Consider the following 23,672-nt stretch of genomic DNA (forward strand, 5'->3'; position numbering starts at 1 on the left):
CTCTTCTAAACTCATTGTTTGGATCTTGGAATGTGTCTCCCATAGAAACAATGTTATAAACGACTATCCGTTCCCGGACCAGCCACAAATGTGCTGAGCCCAAAGCGCAGCTGCGGGGCGGTGCTGGAAATGTCCCACAATACTGAACAAGAAGGCTACTGATCCGCTTTTCCTACTGTGAAGGGGGAGGGGGATGTTAGGGGGATAAATGCATCTAGTTCTTTCCCCTTGAGCTATAAACACAAACCTGGTCCATTCATTTCTCTCACTGGAGCCATTTCTGTGTATTAGGTAAGCTGCTTTCCTTCCCGTTTCTTCAGCTAGAACGGCTGGAGAGCCGAGGAAATCCCCAGGGAACCTTCTCCAAGGGTTCTTTCTTCTCTTCTAACCTGGCCCTCCAGGACAGGACAGAACCAGGACAAAGGGCAGCCATGACTCCTCACAGCAGGGTTCTGGTTTTGCTGTTCAGGAAGGCTGTGAAATACTGCTAGAATTCCTCAGTTCTCCCCCAGCCTCTCAGGAGAGCCGCTCCCTGGCTCCCCTGGCTTGCCTTGAGTCAGATGGCCATCTTAAATCATCTGGCTTTCCTGTACCCATTTGGGGTACATTACTAATGCCAAAAATACTGGTCCCTGGCCCTGTTAAATCCAAACCGGGCATAGCCTAGTGGCGTGCACCTATAATTCCAGAGTTCACAAGACTGAGAAAAGAAGACTGTGAATTTGAGATTATTCTGTGCACATAGTGAGACCTTTAAAAAGCACCTCCGTGAATACAGTGAGGGGTGATCTGAGTCACTGGAAAACACCTTTCTAATGGCCTGTTCCTCATTTCCAGGCTGTAGGAGAGGAGAATGGACCTTTATTCTGTCAGAGAAAACAAAGATGATGCATCTGGGCTGAAGATGCTATTTCTCAATAGGAAACACACAGTGTCTTTTACCTTTCAACACTGCAGGCTTCCATGTGCAGACTGCACAGGAAGGTCCACTCCCTAGGAGAACAGCGAAGGAGCACTGTCTAAAAGAAGCTGCTCAGTCAAAATGGTACCAAATATGGGGGCAGTAGCTCAGAAGGAAAGGGTGGGGCCCTGGGTTCCTCATAATAGCTATAGTATGTGTTTAAAATTTCTAGTAGCCACGTTAATAGTAGTTGGAGAAAGCCAGGCCTGACAGCACACACCTGTAATGCCAGCATTTGGAAGACAGAGGCAAGAGGACTGTGGGTCCCTGGGCAGCCTAGGGTGCAGGGAAACTCGACTCAGAGGTGGTGGCGGAGGAAGAAGAGGAAAAAGAGCACAGAACATTAAGTTTTATAATATTTCTGTTTAGCCTGGTGAGATGAAAACATAATTTTAACATGTAATCAATCTAAAAGTATTAATGCTGGGCATGGTGACACATGCCTATAATCTCAGCAGCCGGGAGGCCTAGGCAGGAGCTCTGTGAGTTCCAGACCATCCAGGGTCTCCATAATGAGACCCTGTCTTAAAATACATAAATAAATCTTAAATACACAACAATATAAGCAAATTATTCATGAAGTATTTAATATTTGATACTATATACTTAGTATATTTTTGTACTAAGGATGAACGGGTACATGTTTAAACTTCAGCACATCATAATTCAGATGCTAAATTTTTATCAAAAATTTTTGTTTCTGATTCATGCATTTAGGAATACATATAACAGCAATTTATTTTTAAAAGAGGCCATGAGTTTGAAAGAGTGTAAGAAATTATATGGGAGGGTTAACATGGAGGAGCAGGGAGGAGGAAATGATGTAATTTTATAATCTCAAAAGATAAAAAGAAAAAAAATTTCTCAATCTGTAGTCACATTTTTAAAAGTTCCAGATGAACAAGTAGATTCACAAACCTAAGTGGGTCAAATAGACTTCAGACTTACTTAGTATTTGCATTGAGAAGCAACATCTAATTTTAATTTGAGTTTTGAGTAAATCAATTTAAAATTCTGCTCCTAAAGAACACAAGCCATGGGCTGGAGAGATGGCTCAGCGGTTAAGAACATGCACTGTTCTTCCAAAGGTCTTGAGTTCAAATCCCAGCAACCACATGGTGGCTCACAACCATCCGTAATGAGCTCTGACCCCCTCATCTGGTGTGTCTGAAGACAGCTATAGTGTACTTACATATAATAAATAAATAAATCTTTAAAAAAAAAAAAAAAAAAAAAAAAAAAGAACACAAGCCATGAACGGGGGGGGGGGGGGGGGGGGGGGGGGCCGCACGCCTGTAATCCCAGCACTCTGGGAGGCAGAGGCAGACGGATTTCTGAGGCCAGCCTGGTCTACAGAGTGAGTTCCAGGACAGCCAGGGCTATACAGAGAAACCCTGTCTCGGAAAAAAAAACCAAATCCAAAATACCAAAAAAACAAAAACAAAAACAAAAACAAAAAAAAAACACAAGCTAGCCAGGCGTGGTGACACACCCCTTCAATACACTTCTCTAGCATTGGGCAGGCAGATGCAGGCAGATCTAGTGTTCAAGGCCAGTCTATTCTACACTTGAGTTCCAAGCCAGCCAAAGATACACAGTAATTACGCCTGTAATCCCAGCACTCTGGGAGGCAGAGGCAGACGGATTTCTGAGGCCAGCCTGGTCTACAGAGTGAGTTCCAGGACAGCCAGGGCTATACAGAGAAACCCTGTCTCGGAAAAAAAAACCAAATCCAAAATACCAAAAAAACAAAAACAAAAACAAAAAAAAAACACAAGCTAGCCAGGCGTGGTGACACACCCCTTCAATACACTTCTCTAGCATTGGGCAGGCAGAGGCAGGCAGATCTAGTGTTCAAGGCCAGTCTATTCTACACTTGAGTTCCAAGCCAGCCAAAGATACACAGTAATTACGCCTGTAATCCCAGCACTCTGGGAGGCAGAGGCAGACGGATTTCTGAGGCCAGCCTGGTCTACAGAGTGAGTTCCAGGACAGCCAGGGCTATACAGAGAAACCCTGTCTCGGAAAAAAAAACCAAATCCAAAATACCAAAAAAACAAAAACAAAAACAAAAACAAAAAAAAAACACAAGCTAGCCAGGCGTGGTGACACACCCCTTCAATACACTTCTCTAGCATTGGGCAGGCAGAGGCAGGCAGATCTAGTGTTCAAGGCCAGTCTATTCTACACTTGAGTTCCAAGCCAGCCAAAGATACACAGTGAGGCTCAGTCATAGAAAGCAAGCAAGCAAGCAAGCAAGCAAGCAAGCAAGAAAGAAAGAAAGAAAGAAAGAAAGAAAGAGAAAAAGAAAGGCTGGGCAGTAGTGGCACACGCCTGTAATCCCAGCACTTGGGAGGCAGAGGCAGGCAAATTTCTGAGTTCGAGGCCAGCCTGGTCTACAGAGTGAGTTCCAGGACAGCTAGGGCAATACAGAGAAACCCTGTCTCAAAAAAAAAAAAAAAGAAAGAAAGAAAGAAAGAAAGAAAGAAAGAAAGAAAGAAAGAAAGAAAGAAAGAAAGAAAGAAAGAAAGAAAGAAAGAAAAGAAAGAAAAGAAAGAAAGAAAACAATAGCAGAAAGAACAGGAACCAAGAACAGGAACCAATAACTACACATGACCAACAACCTCTGTAGGAGAATGACCCAGACTAATGGCTTCCAGAGTGGGTTGAGGAGGCCCTCTGATTCTCATTAGCAAAACACAGGCAAAAATGTAAAAACACCCACAGAAAGCAATTTTCCAACTTCCTTTGGCTCTCACTCTTGCATCTGGAAAGGTGTGTGCCCAGAAGTAGGTGGATATGGTCCCCAGGATTATACAGAGGGAAGCTGGGGTTTAGCTTACTAGGGTCACCGTAAATCCCAGGGTACCACCAGACATGCAGAAGTTGGAGAAGAGCTAAATTGTTAGGTACAGGCTAGAGTTGGATGCAGGTCATTTGCTTAGGGCCCAGAAAACAAGAATGAAGGAAGGACAGTAAGGGTAGAGAGAAGAAAGGTGCCTAGTACCTTAGTAGACAAGTTACTGCTGTGAGCATCGAGGGCTATAGTCCTCAGGGTGCCCTCTGAGGAGCCGGATACACGCACCTCAGAGCTGTCTGCTCTGAGGCTGGGGGACTGTGCAGCTTATGGAAACCTGACCATTTGAGTATTGCTTCCAGCCTAGCTTAACTCCTCAGACTTCTTGAACAGTGTGGCCTTTGTTGGCCTCAGAGAAATGTCTGAGAGAAAAAAAAGGGAGCTGTGGCTGCTGTCCCTGTGATAGGGACAGGAGAGAGAGGTGGGAAATTTAGAGGACACAAGAAGGGACGAAGCCTCTTCCCGTGGAATCCGGCTGTGAGTCAGAAACTCGGCTAGCAACTCAGCCAGTGTTTGACTTCCCAAAGACGGTTCAGATGAGAGCATCCCTAAGTCTGAACAACACACTTCATAAGACTACCAACGATTTCATTCAGAGGAGATTCTTGAAGATAAAGAAAATAAGTAAACTATCTCACTTAAAAAAAAACTTTTAAGCTTTTCTTCATCTTTACGATTTATTATAAATCATATTTATTATAAGCTGGAGCTCTGTATCATAAGTCACAGAAGCACAGGTGCGGTCACCGTGGCATACTAAAGACATACTGCTCTAAACACCTGTGTGAATCCCAATCACATCGCCTCCTGTCTCTGAAAAACTCACCGACTTTGCTTCCTCTGCCTCCTTCTGGAATTCTGTCTCCAAGCCAGAGATCTCATGTCACCTGAGCCGAGGTCCCAGTGTGGCCAGTGCTTCCCTGCCACACCAACACGACATTGTGGTTGGAGGTCGGAGAAGATGTTACTCAGCACACACAGGTCATCTGCTTTAAGACCTCACTGGAACTCTAGAGTCTGGTCAGGGCTGGCAGGAAGGCAGATGGTCTCTCAGTGATCAAAAGCCAAGGTCAGTGGTGCTGAGTGCTGAAGGGGTGTGGGGCACCCAGACCACAAGAAAGACACAAGCAGCAGAGGTTAACTAGCCCCTCAAGGGTGGGTCTGCCGTCCCACAGCATTGTGCTTTCAGGATGTCTGTCAAAGCAGGGCCTATGGGGGTCTTGGGGGAATGGGGGGATTCTGGTGCTGTTATCTACCTGCTAACATGCTGCCACATGCTACCACCAAAGAAAAGTCATACTCTTCCCCCAGACCCACCTTAAACACAGCTGGAAATGGAAGGAGAATGCCAAAAGAATTTTAACTTACAGAGACCAGAGGGACTGGTGAAAGGATTTCATCAAACTGCGCTTACCACCCAGCCCCACTCTGTCCTGGAAGTAAAATCTACAAGAAGATACAATGAGTTACAGAAAAATAAGGAAGTCAAAACAAGCTCTACCCTGAGGACCCAACCACATCTGGACTTGCCTGGAACTCTGGCAGCCGAGGCTGGCTGGAAATCTGTTTGAGAGATGAAAAAGGCGCCCCTCTGAGAGGTTACTCTCACACTAAGAACAAAACAAGTTGGGCCCAGAAACAAAGCCTTAGTTGACAGGAGTTGAATGACCGAGGCCCACAGAGCCTAGCTTCTCGGACTTTCCTGCTGAGTAACACTAAAGGGACCACAGGCTGCCATCCAGCATGGTATTTCCCAGGCAAAAGAAGGTGGCCTGTGCAGGGGCCACAGTGACTCCCCCAGGCAGGCATGTTCTGCCCTCTGCAGCTGGCTGCAGCACTTCCGGGAGGTGCTCCCAAGTGGACTCAAGTCTTTCACGGGTGAGTTCTTGTTCTCAGGGGCCCGGATAGCGATTTAATTTAAAACGCCGCCCACGGGCTCATATTTTTAAGCCTTTGGTCTCCGGCTAGGGGTACTATTTTGAGGAAGTTCTAAGGTAGAGACTCTTTGTAGGAAGTAGGCCAGCGAGGGAGTGCTTTTGAGGGTTAGGAGGACCCTGTCTGCTTTTCCATCTGCTTCCTGTGCTACAGGAGCTGCAGAAATTCCTCTGCCACTCGCGTCACTGCCGCCATGTTTTCTTGGCGTGGCTCTCTCCTCCCTTAAGCTTCAGAGATGAGTAACTGATACGGGGCACCTTCAGTTGTTTCTGTGGAATGATCTGCCTATCCTCCCACTGTTGATCAACTGCAAGTAGCCGCTCAACCTCAAACCATGAGACAAAGAAACCTTTTTTTCTTTACAAATCATCCAGCCTCAAGTACTCTGTTATAGCAAACAGGAACTGGGGTAAGATACCAACTCAGGGGCTAGAGAAATGGTTCCCCTGTAAAGTGCTGGCTGTGCAAAAATGAGGTCCTAAGTTCAGATCCTGTGCATTCCTTTACGAACTTGTCCAAGGGACATTTAGGAATCTCTCACCCTGCCTTCCCTAGGCCCCCCAGAACCCCACCCACACAGCATAGTGGTATTTTCTCAGGGCTCAAGTCTGAATGAGCTGGCAAAAGTTAGATTCACAGCTGTTAATATGACCTCATTTGTTCTCACGAGCTGGAGAGAGCTGGAGAAATCTGAGGAGTAAAGATTTTGCCAGCGAACTCTCCCAGTGTACCTTTCCAGGAGAAAGGCTATCTTAACTAAGAATCCACATTACCCACAGGTGACAGGTTTCTGTCGAGTCTAAAATATTTATACAGCTCAGTATCTGGAATTATCCTTGGCGATGGAAATGCAGATCAGCTCGGAACTCTTACACAGCCTCATAGAGTGGGCCTGTCTTATCAAACGTCTGACAAGAGTTGAAGAAGAAGGCAAAGGGTCCTGGGTAGAATTGTTCATGCGCGCGCGTGCACACACACACACACACACACACTTGGGGAAAAGCCTCAAGATTAAACTTAGGAGACAGCCTGCTAAACACCAGGCTTACTGTTTTCACATACAAGGAAGAGTCTGTAGAATTTTTCTAGGAACCGCTTCTAATTTCCTTGACCCAAGGCTCCATCCTGTCGAAGCTTCTCTTCCACTTGGAACCATGTTCTTTGGTGTGAGTCCATACACACAGAACAAGCACTCGCGATTGTTCGGAGTTTATGTGTAAGGTACCCGCAGTGTGCAGGCCAACATCCACTATGGTAGGCAGGTAAAAGACAGGCAAAGCAAGCATCACAAAGCCAAGAGCAGGACCAAGGAGCATCTTGTACAGCAACGCATTAATGGGCTCAGAACACAGACTTAGAGAAATCAAGTCACATCGCCTTTTGCTTGTAAATGAGACAGCCTAAGTCACCAGAGGAGTTCAAAGAATCAAGGCGCCTTGAGCAAAGGAAGAGCAACAGGTCCCAGTGGACTCTGTCTTACAGGACCTTGCCTCCCTGCTCTCTCTCTCTCTCTCTCTCTCTCTCTCTCTCTGTGTGTGTGTGTGTGTGTGTGTCTCCTTCCCTTTCTCTCTCCCCCCCCCACCCCGTGCTTCTTACACTGCTTCCTCTCCATTCGCTCTCCAGTTTATACCTAATAGTAACCTGTGCCCCAGTATCCATGTAGGATAAAAGATCCTATATCCACCTGAGATTCTAGACGCCATCAGTGTGGGCCAGCAGGGAGGAGGAACCCTGAATGTGAGACAGGCCAGTGCTCCCATGACAATGAGGGGATAAGCAGAAGGGGAAATAATTATGACTCTCTGGGGAGTTTGTTTGCTGTTTTGGTGTTTTGAAACAGGGTCTCAGATAGTGCAGACTGATCTTAAAGTTGCTATGTAGCTGAGGTTGGTCTCAAATTCCTGATCCTCCCAAGTGCTGGGATTGCAGGCATGCACCGCCATGTCTGCCTTAGGGCTGTCTGAGTGCTCATATGGCTTGCTGAATGCTCACCTGTTACCCTTCTGCCCAGGTTTAGGGCCAGGCTCCAAACCTTCTACTGGCACAGAGACCAGAGCATGTTTCATAGGTCCTGGATGGTGGGTCCCTGGATTCACGCATTGTCATACTCCACAGGTTTCCCCAGGTCCTGCCCTCCTGCATGATGTCCTTACCGACCTCTCTGCTGAGTTGTTTCTTCCATGGCATTGTTGAGAGTGATCTGGGAAGGCTTTTCCCGGTGGAGCAACCCCCATAAGTGTCTACATTAAACATACAATCTCGGGGGAGGGGAGGAGTTTATACACATATTTCTTTTAAATATTTTATTTACTTTTTAATTTTATGTATGAGTATTTTGCCTGTACACATGTCTGTGCACCATATGCATGCCTAGTGCCCAGAGGTCCCAAGAGAGGACTAAAGTTACAGGTAGTCATGAGCTGGTGTGTGGGTGCTGGGATTTGAACCTGAGTCCTTTGGAAGGAAGGCCATGCTCTTAACCACTGAACCACCTCTCCAGCTCTGGCAGTCATACACACAGGGGCTTCCTTAACCTTTAAAGCTGGCTCAAGTGTCACCTTTCCTTAGCACTATCACCACCACTCGCCCTGCTTCCTTGGTGGCCTCACAGCATGGTTTCCAGGCACATCTACAAGGAGCATCCTGCCAGGCTGAGAACCAGGCTGCAGTCCGTGTCTCTGTCCTTGTCCATGTCCTCCCCCACCTGCCTGCTCGAGAGCACTCAGCACACATCTAACAAAAGAAGAAATGCATTTGGCAGAGTGTAGCATGCTACAGCACCGTGTCTGTGGGGACGATGTGTGGGCTGAACAGCACACGCATAACTGCCTCAGAACCCCGAGTGTTACAAGCATCAGCTCATTCAGTCCTCACACGGTCTCAGGAGGTGGCCCTACTCCTGCACCAATTAGTAAGTGACTCATTTCAAGATCAGAGCCAGAAGTATGGTCTCTCAGCACATCTGCCTTCTTCCTTCCGAACAGCCAGGCCCAACAGAGAGATGATGCCCCCTGACCCTTACCTAGACTGCTAGCTTCAGCTGACACTGGAAACCAGGTGATGAACCTGAGCTGAGGCTGAGGCTGGCTTTTGTCCCAGAGTTGGGTGGAGTCAACTTTATCCCATCCTTAGTCTCCCAGCAGGCCTTGGGGCTTGGGTGAAAACAAGCTACCCCAGGCCAAGTTGTGAGGTCAGCAGAAGCTCCTGCTCCCACACCTTCTCCTCCTAGCTCGCACCTATTGGAAGCTTGACTGTGATGTGAATGTCTCTGTCTTTCTTCAATTCGCTCAACAAACATGTAATGGACACCTGCCGTGCCAGAATTGTTCTGAGCCTTCAAGAGACAAATCATCAAGGCGGTACAATATAATGAAACAGTGACTGAATATCCCTATACTGGGATGACATAACGTGCTGGAGAATCAGCAGGTGGCACACACACAAGCATCTTGGCTCTGGGAGAAGAACTCTTTCCAGCCCCAAATAATACGAGGAAGCAGCAGAGAGGTGAGGGCTGATCTGAAGAAATGCGTAGACAGAGAACAAAGCCACAGGATGAGAGGGAGTTTGTGGCAGTCAGTGCTCTGCAGTCTGTGCTGGGTGCAGGAAAGCTCAGACTACTGCAACCCCACACACGAATGTGTATTCCCTCCCCCCCACACACAAACTGGCCCCACCTCTGTAAGTTTCTACCATCTCCCAATGCCCCAGTCGTGTCTGTAGCACACTGGTCCTTGGGATACACTGAAGATCCAAACTCTAGCAAATGAGACAGTGATCTTTGTCCTTTTGCATTTCCCCAGGTCCCCAGTGCTTCAATAACACCTGACCCCTAGAAGCCCCAATAAGCAAACACTGACTGAGCTGTTGAAAGAGCAAATGAAGCCAAGACATTAGGCCCTGTCCTCGCTACTTTAAGAACAAAAATTCGCCAGGCAGTGGTGGTGCACACCTGTAATCCCAGCACTTGGGAGGCAGAGGCAGGCAGATTTCTGAGTTCGAGGCCAGCCTGGTCTACAGAGGGAGTTCCAGGACAGGCAGGGCTACACAGAGAAACCCTGTCTCAGAAAAACAAAATCCAAAAAACCAACCCCCCCCCTAAAAAAAAAATCTTTGGCCACCCAGAATAGAGGTCAAAATGCCCAGTTTTTAAAAAGCAGCCGTGCTAGATACTTTAGCACAGCAATACTCAGAGAACAGTGAGATGTTCCTGTACCTGCAGGGTTCCCATAATGCCTTGGGGGCAAGACAACAATACTCAAAGGTGAAGCTGGCTAAAGAGATGAAGAGGCAGGCCAGAGCCCACAGTGAGCACTGCTGTGCCCCTGTTAAGACAACTATTAGCTCTGCGGTTACAAGAATAAAACATGGATGGTACAAACCATTATACCGACAAACTAAAATGCCAGTGATGAACTTGGCCTAAGCAGGGGGTAGACGGGTCCATGCAGAATAAATGGCCCAGCTCCTAGAGCTGGCAGTCAGTTTGAGGTAACGCAAGAGACTGCTACGGCACAGAAGCATTGCCTCAGGGCTTCAGTAGCGCTAGCTGTGTTGGATGGAAAGTAAGCAGAAACTGTGGCACACTAAACGGCCTTGGACCGAGATTTGTCTCATATGAGGCTCACGCTGTCCTCACAGAGAATGAAAACAAAAGAATGAATGTTAGCAGCAGCCAAACACAAGTGAGTGACGGAGAAAAAAGGAAGCAGTCTCCTTTGGTCATCGCAGATGGAGCTGTGAAACACATCCATGGGATCCTGGGAATCCTGAGAAGGTGGTCAGAGACCTTCCGTCTAAGGTCATCCCAGAGGGGAGCCTTTCGACAGTAAGATCCTCTTATTGTCTCAGCGAGGTGTCTCAGTGGAAAGACTTCTACTCAGTGGTAAGAGACATTGTAGCACAGAGCTGTCTCAGGCATCCTCAGTCACGGTAGAACCACAATAGCTTCTAAAGCTCAGGAACTTCTAAAGGATCAGGCATACTTACCCCTGAGACAAACCTAGAAGAGGAAAACTGGGAACTCCAGGGGTGTCCTACATTGGAATGAGAGAAACATAGACATTAGCTGGGCCATTCTGGGGATCCCATGGAAACTGGGATATCTTTGTAGGGAATGTGGAGGAAGGAGGCTGAACTTAAAACAAGCATGCCACCCACTCAAGACCAGAACCCCCTTCTCACCCTGATGGCCAAGATATGACGTAGTCTCACCACCACCAGGAGGGTGTAGCCAACAGAAGCATGCGGAACCGACTTAAATGGCTAGGTTTGCCTGAATTCGATCATCATGGCTTTTGTTACCACACGCTGCACAGAGTTTCAAAGGAGAGAATAAATTATGAGTTTTAAGTTGTGTGTGTTGCACACCAGGATATTTAACGTGGAAATTCAACATAAATGTGTTAACTCTTTCCTGATTAGAGTCCGTGGACAGGTGTCAGCTTTCACCTGGGCATCTCGATGAACTCAGAGATGGGCAGGAAGATCAGGAGTTCAAGACCAGCCTTGGCTACATAGTAAGTTTAAGGCCAGCCTGACTACATGGTGAAGGAGTAAAAATGAAGGGGAGTCGAGTCAGTGAAGGAGTCAGTGAACACGGACATGGTATAGAATAGAGTTTATTCAGAATAGGGGATGGGAGTTAGTGGTAGAGAGAGAGAGAGAGAGGAGAGAGAGAGAGAGAGTGTGGAGGCCGGCCATGACCACGTGGAGGCGGGGGGAAGAGCCCCAGGGGCAGAGAGGTAAGCGTGTGGGAGAGCGGTGAGCAAAAGAGGGAGAGGAGGAGCAAGTAGCCCTTCTTATAGTGGGCCAGATCTCTGGGGCGGGGCATACCTGGCTATTGCCAGGTAGGTGTGGGGTGGAGCTTACACAAAGCCCCAACATTCCCCAATGTTTGGTTTATTAATAAAAGAAAAAGAAAAAAGAAAAGAAGTGACGGCGCATACGGCGAAGCAGGAATAGGGTCGTTGTTGTGATCTGGCTGCTTCATGCTGACATTGGGGCGACGTGTCTCTGGAGAACCTAGAGAAAGGGGTATGGGGGGTGATTGTCCAGTCTCAGGAGGACTGGCTGTTTCTTTGCTGTCCAGGATTTGTAGAGCCATTTGAAGATAGGTCAGGAGAACAGGTCCAGTAGAAGCTGTCTGCATCTGGAGAAGCTGAGAGGAGATTGGAGCATCTGAAGGTTGCTTCTCTGGAGCTGTCCTGGATATGGCAAGGGCCTGGACTTGACAAGATGTTGGAACACATTAGTATAGTTAGGGAATAAGACGAAGTAGATTTGGGAGAAAGGAAAATTTTTCTTAAGGTGTACAATTGAAACCCAGAGGAATCCCACCCTTTGGAAAGGTAGTAAAGTGGGAACTTGGGCAGATGTACTTATCTGGATGGAGCCTACTTGGTCCATGAGCAGTAGATTTGGGTAGGTTTCCTGTAGCTAACAAGTTTATTAAAGAGATAACAATATGAGTTAACCACATGAACAGTCTTTAAGATGAGCCTTTGTGGATCAGAAGGAATAGAATTGAAGGTTGGGACAGTGGCAGAGCAATAAGAGGAAATATGAAGTGTTTAATGGAAACAGAGTTTAGGTAAGGAGATAACTGTCTAGCTGTCAATGTAGTCAGAAGTCTGAGGAATAAACAATAACTTAGCAATCATATTATTAAAGAATGACAGATTCCAGTAGCCAGCAGTTCTTTGTGGTCTTTGGTCTCTATGGTGACTTTGGCTGTCAGTGTGGCTTTCAAGCACAGAAGATGCACGGCTTTTCTCTGTGGAATGGATACCCATGACATGAGAAATGGCTTACCTTTGTTTAGCTAAGTCATTTGACTCAAGGTATCCGGTTTTGTCCACTGCACTTTCAGGCAGCATCCTGTGGCGGTGTCCGTCTTTCTTCTGAGACATCCTGTGGCGGTGTCCATCTTTCTTCTGAGACCTCTTGGGAGAAGCTGTCAGGCCTTTGGGAATTCTGTCTGTCTTAAATCTAATAACAAACTTCTGACAAGATTGAGCGCAAGATAGGAGAGCAATAGTTAAAGAGAGACTAGGAATGGAAATCTTAAGTAGCTTTGACAGGTTGTATAGGTAGAGGAAAGTATATTGTCTTGGTTGGTAAAGATGCTAGGATCACAGAAAGAAAGCTGGCAGCAATGGATAAAATTGTGATGTCTAGGCAGATTTAGGCTTGTTAACATCAACTTGAGCACACAGCCTATAGGAGCAAATGAGCTAAGGGTGTGGGAACACAGATGGGGAGCAGGTAGGGCAAAGAGAAGGCTTAGACCAAAGATAGATAAAAGCTTAAATGTATAGGATTTGGTCCCATTTACCGGATTGCTTATAGTATGTATTAAGATCTCTTAAAACCATTAGTCAGGCTGGCCTTAAACTTACTATGTAGCCAAGGCTGGTCTTGAACTCCTGATCTTCCTGCCCATCTCTGAGTTCATCGAGATGCCCAGGTGAAAGCTGACACCTGTCCTCGGACTCTAATCAGGAAAGAGTTAACACATTTATGTTGAATTTCCACGTTAAATATCCTGGTGTGCAACACACACAACTTAAAACTCATAATTTATTCTCTAATAAAGAAACAAGAAACAAAAAAGCCCAGAACCACCAGGCATGGTGGTGCACGCCTGTAATCCTAGCGCTCTGGGAGGCAGAGGCAGGCAGATTTCTGAGTTCAAGGCCAGCCTGGACTACAGAGTGAGTTCCAGGACAGCCAGGGCTACACAGAGAAACCCTGTCTTGAAAAACAACAACAAAAACAAAAACAAAAACAACAAGAACCAGCCTCCAGCATCGTTTGTACTATGGTAAGATGAACAGGTATTCCTCAGATTGAAGATGGCGCTCCCCACTATTTTCAGTGCCATGTGCTACATTGAAGGGTCTAGAAAGAAAGAACATCAAGGCTCATACGGGGCAACCTTGTGGAGCTGTTGACATCTGGTTCCAGGCTTAAGGGGTGGCAGGGGCTCCTGAGATGGGGAGAAACATTCTGGGCCGAGGCAGGAGCGGCAAGTTCAAAGCCACAAAGACAGAGCTCAGTGGGAAGGCAGCGCGTGGTGCTGTGTCCCTGGAGCAAACTGGGAATGAGAGGTGTTTTATGTTCGCTTACATGGCCAAGAGTCAGAACCCAAGAGGATCCGAGCCGCCTGTTTCCCATGGTGTCTCAGCAACACTGAGTGTCTTTCCCTGCGTGTGAATGAGTTCAGACTGAGGGCTGGCCAGGGAACTGACACCACCTCCCTCTCACAAGCAGCCAGCTGGGGGGAGTTGCTTGGAGAAAAGGCATGCTTCCTGGGCCAAGAAACCTCGGGAAGACGCCAAACAGGGGCGGGCAGGACTGCACAACCGGCAGGATAATCCATGGGCTCTCTCCAGCCGACCCTGAGATGCTGACCCTCCGCCAGAGCTGGCCTGGTCTCCTCGGTTGCAAAGCCAACTCTCCAGGTTTCAGCACTGTGAGACCTTGATTGTTCCCCGCCCTGTGCAGCCCTCCACCCAACTCGGTACACACAGAGCTGAGCTATCAGCACGTTCTCTCCCACCTTCAACCTAATCTCTTCATTATGGAGACTTTCCCAAGCCTCCCTACTGTGCGGTGATTGAGAACAGGCCTCAACTGTCCAGCCCTTCTAACAAGGTTAACCAATTCCTCTCCAGATCCTAGTTTCCAGGGAAGAGGGCTTCTGAATCAGCTAAGTGACTCTCCGCAGAGAATGTAATTCCAATGTCCAGTCTGTTGGCCATGTTCTGAAGAAATGATAAGGAATAGAGAGAGAGAAGGTCAACTCAGAGGAGAAAGACACAGGGGCGGGAGGAAGTCAGGTCTTCTTTGTATCATGGGCTGTGGTGAAGAGCTTAGGATTGCCTTCCTAATGAATGGGGTGTCCTTTGAATTTACTATGAGCATAGACTGCAGAGCCTTGAAGTAGCAGTTAGTGTGGTAACACCCTTTATGTGTGTACACAGTCTTCCTGTGTTAATAGATCTGTGTATGGGCACACATACAGTTGTGCACACATGAGTATACTCATTTACTTTCTTTTTTAATTTTTTTATTGGATATTTTCTTTATTCACATTTCAAATGTTATCCCCTTTCCCAGTTTCCACCCCTCTTCCTGGAAACCCCCTATCCCATCCTCCCTCCCTCTGCTTCTATGAGGGTGTTCCTCCACCCACCCCACTCCTACCTCCCTGCCCTCAATTCCCCTACTCTGGGGCATCTATCAAGCCTTCATAGGACCAAGGACCTTTCCTCCCATTGATTCTGACAAGGCAATCCTCCGCTATATATGCGGCTGAAGCCATGTGTACTCCTTGGTTGATGACTTAGTCCCTGGGAACTCTGGGGGGTCTGATTGGTTGATATTGCTGTTCTTCCTGTGAGGTTACAAACCCCTTCAGCTCCTTCAGTTCTTTCTCTGACTTCTCCATAGGAGATCCTGCACTCCAATAGTTGGCTGAGAGAATCTGCCTCTGTATTTGCAAAGCTCTGGCAGGGCCTCTCAGGAGACAGCCGTATCAGGCTCCTTTCAGCAAGCATTTCTTGGCATCCACAATAGTGTCGGGGTTTGGTGAGTGTATATGGGATGAATCCCCAGGTGGGACAGTCTCTGGACAGTCCCTTTATCTCCATATTTACTCCTGTGAGTATGTTATTTCCCTTCTCAGAAGGACGAAGCACCCACACTTTGGTCTTCCTTCTTCTTGAGCTTCATGTAGTCTGTAAATTGTATCTTGGGTATTCTGAGCCTTTGGGCTAAGAGGAACACCTCTCCATTGCTGGTGGGATTCAAGCTGATACAATCACTCTGAAAATCAGTTTGGTGGCTCCTCAGAAAATTGGGCACAATACTACCAGAGGACCCTGTTATACCACTCCTGGGCATATACCCAGGAGATGCTCCAACATGTAATAAGGACACATGCTCCAGAAGAAGACCAGACTGCAGCTCAGATGCACACCAGTGACGCCATGCAGCTGCCCATCTTCCAAACATAACTACAGCTGCCTCCGCCATCTGATGCTTCTCTCTAGAGCATACGCCCATTTCTCTCATGGCCAACCTGGAGCTGAGTCCGTGTAGGGAAGGGAACTCTGGGAAATGTGTAGCTTAGATTGGTTGATGTGGTCGGAGCTCCCACAGAGGAGGAAGCTGAGAATGGAGAGTGAGCCACCATCTTTGATTCTGGTTGTTTTTCCCATGACAGAGGCTCTTAGAAAAGCCTCCCAGTGCTTCTGGCAGAGGGCAGCGGAGGGCATTTGCTTCTTCCCTTTCACTCACTCTTTTACATGACGAGTGCATGTCTTGCCTTCTGTTTCTCATGCTTGGATCTACACACTTGCATTCTCTAATGCCTGCATCACTGGAGTGCTCTGAATGTTATGGGGAGTGACCACCCACTTTCTGGTTGGGTTGAAGGCCAGCTTGAGGTGGAAACTCATGCCTGGTACTGCAAATCTGGCCAAGAGCCCACATCTTGGGAGCTCATAGGCGCCCATGGCGAGCCTCTCAGTATTGTTTGCTACACGAAAGCATCCGACTGATTCTACATACATATCTCTGTACCCATGGATCAATGCCGATCATCGGGGAAATGTTTCTGTGCCATGGATAGTGTCGAATGGGGAGATTCACAACTAGACAAAGTGTAGACAACAGGCAGTCATGGAGTGTTCAGCCTCAAGGCCCAGAGAACATTGAAGAAAGGTAAGGGCCAGAGGTCTGGAAGGGCTGCACCTGCTGCTCTGAACATGACAAGACCACTGCACTCAGGAACTAAAGAGCAACCCTGGCCGACTGCACAAAACCTGCACAAGATCAAGCCAGTTAGCATTCCAGCTCTGGCCTCTGCGGCCCGGGGAGTCCTCTCTTAAGAAACTATGATATGGGCTGGAGAGATGGCTCAGTAATTAAGAGCACTGACTGCTCTTCCCAGAGGTCCTGAGTTCAATTCCCACCAACGACATGGTGGTTCACAGCCATCTGTAATGGGGTCCAATGCTTTCTTCTGGTGTGTCTGAAGACAGCTACAGTGCACATATACATAAAATACAGAAATAAATCTGAAAGAAAGAAACCATGATGATTGATGCTGATTTTAGATCATAGGTGATTAAAAGCTTCTAAATGATTTATGAAGCTGAACTAGTTAGAATGCTCACCTTAAATATAGAAACGAAACCAGATTATAAACAGCTGCATTTAGGAATACAATTGTGAAATTCCTTACTGAGTGTCTTAGTCAGGGTTTCTATTCCTGCACAAACATCATGACCAAAAAGCAAGTTGGAGAGGAAAGGGTTTATTCAGCTTACACTTCCACATTGCTGTTCATCACTAAAGGAAGTCAGGACTGGAACTCAAGCAGGTCAGGAAGCAGGAGCTGATGCAGAGGCCATGGAGGGATGTCTCTTACTAGCTTGTTTTCTCTGGCTTGCTCAGCCTGCTTTCTTATAGATCCTAAGAGCACCAGCCCAGGGATGGTACCACTCATAAGCCCCCCCCCCATCACTAATTGAGAAAATGCCCCACAGCTGGATCTCATGGAGGCACTTTCACAACCGAAGCTCCTTTCTCTGTGATAACTCCAGCCTGTGTCAGGTTGACACACAAAACCACCAGTACACTGAAGGTTAGCAAATAAACACAGCCATGTATGTGCTAAATCCAGAACACTGACAGCATTTGCTGTATGTTAGTGATTAAAATCTTGAGCCTTTAATCCTAGGCAAAGGTAGGCCGGTCTCTATGAGTGCGAGGTCAACCGGGTTTACAAAGGGAGTTCTAGGACAGCCAGGACTACATAGAGAAACTCTTGTCTTGGGAAAAAAAAAAAAAGAAAAAAAGAAAAAATGTGGTTCAAAAGCAGAAACTCTCACAGGATACTAAATTCATTATAATAGATAAAAACTCAAAACCACACAATAAAAACATCTGGTGCTGAAAGAACATCTGATCAGCTAACAATAACTACTCTCAAAGTGATGAATACAGGGGCTGGAGAGACAGCTTGGTGGTTAAGAGCAATGGATGCTCTTGCAGAAGGCCCAGGTTCAGTTCCTACACACGCATGGCAATTTGCAACCACCTATAACTCTAGTTTCAGGGAATCTGACTCCCTCTCTAGACCCCAGGTACCCACATGGTGCACATATATAAATGAACAGGTCTCTATGAATAGAAAGAGAGCATATGCACATAAAACAGAACTAAAATATTTTCAAATGAATTGCATCGTAAAAAATAAAGAATGCAATTCTAGACTACCAATGTGGTGTAGCAATATTTGTGCAACACACGAATGTCTCTTACACTCTAAGAGCCTTGGACTTTTGCTGGACCTCATAGCCAGAGTTAATAATGCACCTTCTGGTCACTTAGGATTTAAGATTTTGGGGGTGGGGCTGAAGAAATGGCTCAGCAGTTAAGAGCACTGACTCTTCTTCCTGAGGTCCTGAGTTCAATTCCCAGCCCATGTTGGCTTGGGAACCATCTCTAATGAGATCCGATACACTCTTCTGGTCTGTCTGAAGACAAGCTACAGTGTACTCATATACATAAAAGAAATAAAATCTTTTTTTTTTAAAAAGGTAAAGACTTTGTTTAAAAAAAAAAAAGATTTAAGATTGCTATCCTACTGTGAACTCAACCGTTCATTTAACCTGCCTTTAAAAGAGTGATGTAACAATTGACTTGCCTTGGATTTCCCACATGACCAACTTTTACAACTTAAGCAAATGCATAGCTAGAATCTTAAGTTATATTCTCTTATATGCCCTTGATCCTGAATAGTGAGGTAGGTGTGTGTGTGTTTATGTGAGTATGAGTGTGCGTGTGTGGTTGGTGTGTATGTGTGTGTGTGTGTGTGTGTGTGTGTGTGTATGTTATGATAACAAATACTAGAGGCAGCAGTTATGGTAACAAATACTTGAAAGCAACCTTCTAAAGTGAAGTGTCTGCCGTGCGTGTTGAAGACAATAGAAGGATCTTGCTTGACTGTACACATTTGTTTGTTATCTGGGCCACTTGGAGTCAATGACTTAATCCCTCGTTCCTTCCCCATGTGATACTTTCTGTGCCCAAAAAATACAGAGCAAAAGTCCTTTGTTAGGGACACAGAACAGAGAGACACAGGCACAGGGACCGAATCACAAGACAGCATTCAGGCAGGCACAGATTCAGACTCCCACAGCAGAGCGATAGGAAATGGCAGAAGATAGAAAGAGAGTAGAGAACTCAAATATGGGCTTGCTGTTTGTTAAATTACTCCAAGGGGAAGTGCTTTTGGGTGCTCTGAGGTTATCATTTGATATGTATCCATTCAACCTGGAGGTGGAGGTATGTATGGTCTTTACTAAACCAGGAACTTACTTTGGACACAGAAGCATAGTTAGCTATATAAGCACTTAAAAGAACTCTATGGGCTGAGAGTACTTAACTTTCTCTCGCCGGGCAGTGGTGGCACATGCTTGTAATCCCAGCACTCTGGGAGGCAGAGGCAGGCGGATTTCTGAGTTCAAGGCCAGCCTGGTCTACAGAGTGAGTTCCAGGACAGCCAGGGCTACACAGAGAAACCCTGTCTCCAAAAAACAAAAACAAACAAACAAAAAAAACTTTCTCTCTTGCAAATATTTTCCAGAAATTTACTTCATTGGTGATTTCTTAGTAAACAATTGTAATAGACTCATAATTGGAGGGATTGCAGTCCAGATATTGATGTATATTGTATAGAATATTGATATATACAATGTTCAAAAGATGTCTCACAAAATAAAAAAATAGTATAAAAAATACTGGTGGAGGATATGAGTGGAAGAGACTTGAAAGATGGCTTAACAGTTAAAGGTCTCTGACTCCTTGATGATGGGTTATAACCTGAAATATATATATATATATATAAAGGTGAAATAAACACTTTAGTCCCCAGGTTGCTTTCTGTCCTGGTGTTTATCACAGCAGCAAAAGCAGAGTTAGACGGGGGTGAGGGGTGGGAGAGGGTGGGGGGAAGGTGGGGGGTGGGGGTGGAGTTGAGCAAAGCCTGGGTAGGTCTGTTATAGGCCTCAGATATCATCTGATGACGTGCTTAGCCTTTGGGTTAGTGAAAGCTACCAGTTAATATATACCCAATGGAATGACCCAATAGCCACAAAGATGTTACGTCACAGTGACTGGCTACTTAGAGACTAAGATAGTCAAGGAAAATTGAATCTGGATCTGCAACATCCTAGCTCTCTAGGTACAGTCAATTAGCCTTGTAGAATGCTCAATATAGATGTGGCTTTTGTTTTGTTTTTGTTTTCATAGAATCAACCATCACCACAACCCAGGGCAACTGTTAAATATATCTTTTCCTGCCCACAACATTTATTTACTTACTTTTTGTGGGGTGGTGGCAGGTCACGCACGTGGAGGTTAGAGAACAAATAGCAAAAGTTGGTTCTCTCCTCCCGTGTGGGTTCTGAGGACAGGTTTGGCAGGAAGCACCTCTATCCACTCAGCTATTCTGTTTGCCTTGACCCTCTGGCAGGGGTGTCATTCTGCCAGCTGAAGATAGTTTACATTTGGAATTCTGGGGACTCTTGAGAGGCTATAAAAATGCCAGAGGCCTGAGCCGCTGCAGTAACTGCTGCCCCCCCCTGCTGTTGCTGCTTTTGCTGGTTGCTGATTGTGTTTGCGCTTTTGCTGGTTGGAGATAATCCTGATGACTTGCCCCAAGGAACTAAACCCCAACTTGCCCCAACACCCCTAAATCAGCAGGAAGCAATCTAATGAGATGGATGCCTCCTTTTTCCTCTAACTTTCTTCCTCACTACCTAGGGAGTTCGAAGGGATTGGGGTGGAGAAGGGTGGCAGATACAAGAACCCAATAAAGTAGCCAAAAGTACTGTTAGAATCTCCACAAACCTTTTGTGTAGTCCTGGGAAGGTAGGGTCTGGCACATGCTAGGGAACAGTGTTAATAATCAGCTCTCAGCACGCCTCTGTATTGTTACTATTTACTCTTAGGGTTTCACTAAGCTGCCTGTGTTGACCTTGACCTCAATCTACAGCCCAGGCAGGCCTTGAGTTTTCTATCCTCCTGCTTCAGCCTCTGGCATACCTAGGACTATAGGCCAGGGCGGTTCCTGCTTCTACAAACATTTTTCATTGCTACCTGTATGCAAGGCATCTCCCCAGTGCTGGAGCTTCTAAGTAAAGGTGGGCGCCAATCAAGTCTTAAGGAGAGTATGTAATTAAACTGTAAGAGTCATGAAGCAAAAGCGAGGGCGATGCTAATAAAGGCTGGGGAGGGGGGGGCGGGGTCTCAGCCCTGCTCAGGTTTCCAGGTTCTTGCTACCTCAGGACCGAAAGTTCAGAGATAGAGCCAGGACTCAGGACAAAGTTTCATTACAGATGAAAGTCCACGCACGCTCAGGAGGCGGAACAGGCTGCTCAGACACCCTTCCCCAGAAAGGAAAATTAAAGTTGAGGCATTTTTCTTTTCTCTCTTTTTTTTCCTTCTTCCCTATCTCCTCCCTGTCCCCTCTTTCTTTTTTTCTTTTCTTTTCTCTTTTCTTTTCTTTCAACAGAAGTATACAACTTGTAAATAGAAAGTAGTTTGGAAATACAACATTTTAAAAGTAACCCATATCCCTACTCTGTTACTTTTAAGTAACTCTGTTACTTTTAAGTACCTCTTCACACAAATATGAAGGAATCTGTGGTTAGTCACTGCTGAATAAACAAGGGTCTGGAAAGGGATGGAGGCAAACATAGGGGACATTAGATCCCAGGCCGAGTCAAAAGTCTAAAGGATCAGATCATGAGATGAGCCTGGGAGAAAATTATCAACCAAAACGACTACAAATCCTACTGTTAAACAAACTTGGACCCCCTTCAATGAATGCAGTCAGAAAGAAACCTCTGAGAAATGCCCCAGCTGTGGAGAAGAAAGGTCTGGCCCTGGGATCTCTCCCTTTGGGGGCGGCTTTGATGATTTGGTAGGCGATTAGTAATGGCCCAAGGTGATTTTCACCTCAATTTCTGACTTTAGTTTTTTATATTCTTTGTAAACCAGAGTCATGCTGTAAGCGATGCTCCTCAGTGTATCTGTGATGGAGGAGGCCATTTGAGCCATGTCAGCCCCCCTCCAACCAACCTACAGCAACCTGATTTTTATAAAGAAAACAACAAAATTAAACATATACCAGTCTATTTGTTTTAGGTTCAACAAAAATGATCAGGTATCTTTTCTTTATATGTATTGCTAAGACACTATCAGTTTCAGAATGAACCATTTCTGCTTCTAACAATCACAGAACATGTTTCTGAACGCCAATGTTTATGAGCATGTCTTGGGATTTTTACATGGCCAGATGACCATTTGACTGGCAGTTTAGTGACTTGTAACTATTGGTCTATTTGGGCCTGTTTCTTTCCCTCACGTCTTAGGTCCTCTTTTACCCCCACTACCATTCTGATATGTATGGCCTTAATTTGGTATCATTGTGGATACTATTTTTTCCTTCTTGCTTTGTTGCTTTTTATTGAGAGACTCACCAAGCTTCTTACTGACCAACCCTTCAGTTATCACACACAGCACTTCTGAGGTTGTTTCTCTTCCCGGGAAAAAACTTATCCAATGCATTTAAGTGTCAGGTCTTCTTGTCCCACATAATGGTACACCTGTCATCTTCACACTTGGGGAATGAAACCAGAAGGATTAGAAATTTGATACCACTCTGTGGGACAAAGAGACCACTTCTCTCAAAGCTGAGGGAGGGATGAAGAAAGGAAGGGGAGGGAAGAGGGGAGGGAAATGGGATAGAGGGGGAGGGAAGGAGACTTCACCAAGGAGAATACTGATGTCCATTGGATCCTAGCTATTTGGAGTTCCGACCTGCTAATTCTCTCTGGAAGCTTCTAGATTGTTCTTTGATTCTGTGTGTGCTCAGAGGCAGAGGACAACCTCGGCTATCACTGCTTGGGCATAGAATGGTGGCAGCAGGCTGTATGGCCCACAAAGTAGCCAGCATCATTATGTCCTGGACTGGCAGGGAAGGATCAAGTATGGAGACTGAGTCATTCTAAGTTTGCTCCAACTTGAAAACTATGTCCAGCACTTCAAGATCTGTCTTTGGCCTCCTCCCCAGCACAGCACCTACTGAATGGGGCCTGGCTGCAAAGTAGCAGTGCCTGGCCTTTTCTGCCTCTCACAACTTGGCCTTCTGGTGTGGCTGCTGTTTATAAAGTGGTTAAAATCCCACCCTAACCTGTCCCTAAATCCATCATGATCGGGTCCCCTCTGACACCTGCGAGACCTGCTCTGTTCCTTCCCAAGCCTCCACATCTCTCGCTGGTTCAGACTAACCTCCACCCCAGCTTTCAGCTGCTGACAAGTGCTGACAAGAACTCCTGGGGTATTAAACTTCACTCCGTACTAGTCAATTTCCCTTCATTGGGTTGTGTTTTAATGTCAATTTACCACAGATTAGATTCACATGAGTAGGGAGTCTCACTGAAGAACGATGCTCATTGCATTAGTGGAACCTCTGGACAGGCCCAGGTTTTTGAAAACAGGGTGGTGGGGGTGGGGGGAATGAAAGACTAAAAGAGGAAAGTTGCTGGCCTCTTGCTCGCTTGCTTGGCCTGGTCCTCCTCTTGACTCACTTGCTGCTGCCGCTGCTAACTCCTCACTGGTATCAGAACCTGCCAAGCTTTTATCACAGGCGAAGCACCAGCATCCTTCCAGGAATCTTTCATGTTTATGGTACCAGATTAGGACTGCTGAGGTGCTACACCTTGTGGACAGAGACTACTGGGTTGTTTTCCTCTCTAGTGAGATGTGACTCTAACTACTGAGGCACACAGCTTCAAGGACAGCAACTACCTGGCTCTCAGCCTCTTAGGTGTGATT

At 46.3% G+C, this 23,672-nt stretch overlaps 1 protein-coding gene across 1 annotated transcript in view; it reads right to left on the reverse strand.

The window, feature by feature from the left end:
- Rassf2 (Ras association domain family member 2) overlaps positions 1 to 4,875 on the reverse strand; it is a 45,132-nt gene extending 40,257 nt beyond the window's left edge. Inside the window, exon 1 of the mRNA XM_052183690.1 lies at positions 4,645 to 4,875. The gene's annotated coding sequence lies outside the window, so the exon portion shown is untranslated. The remainder of the gene's footprint in view (positions 1 to 4,644) is intronic.
- Between the last annotated feature and the right edge of the window lie 18,797 nt (positions 4,876 to 23,672).

This window comes from Apodemus sylvaticus, chromosome 5 (genome assembly GCF_947179515.1).
Source record: "Apodemus sylvaticus chromosome 5, mApoSyl1.1, whole genome shotgun sequence".
NCBI lineage: Eukaryota > Metazoa > Chordata > Mammalia > Rodentia > Muridae > Apodemus > Apodemus sylvaticus.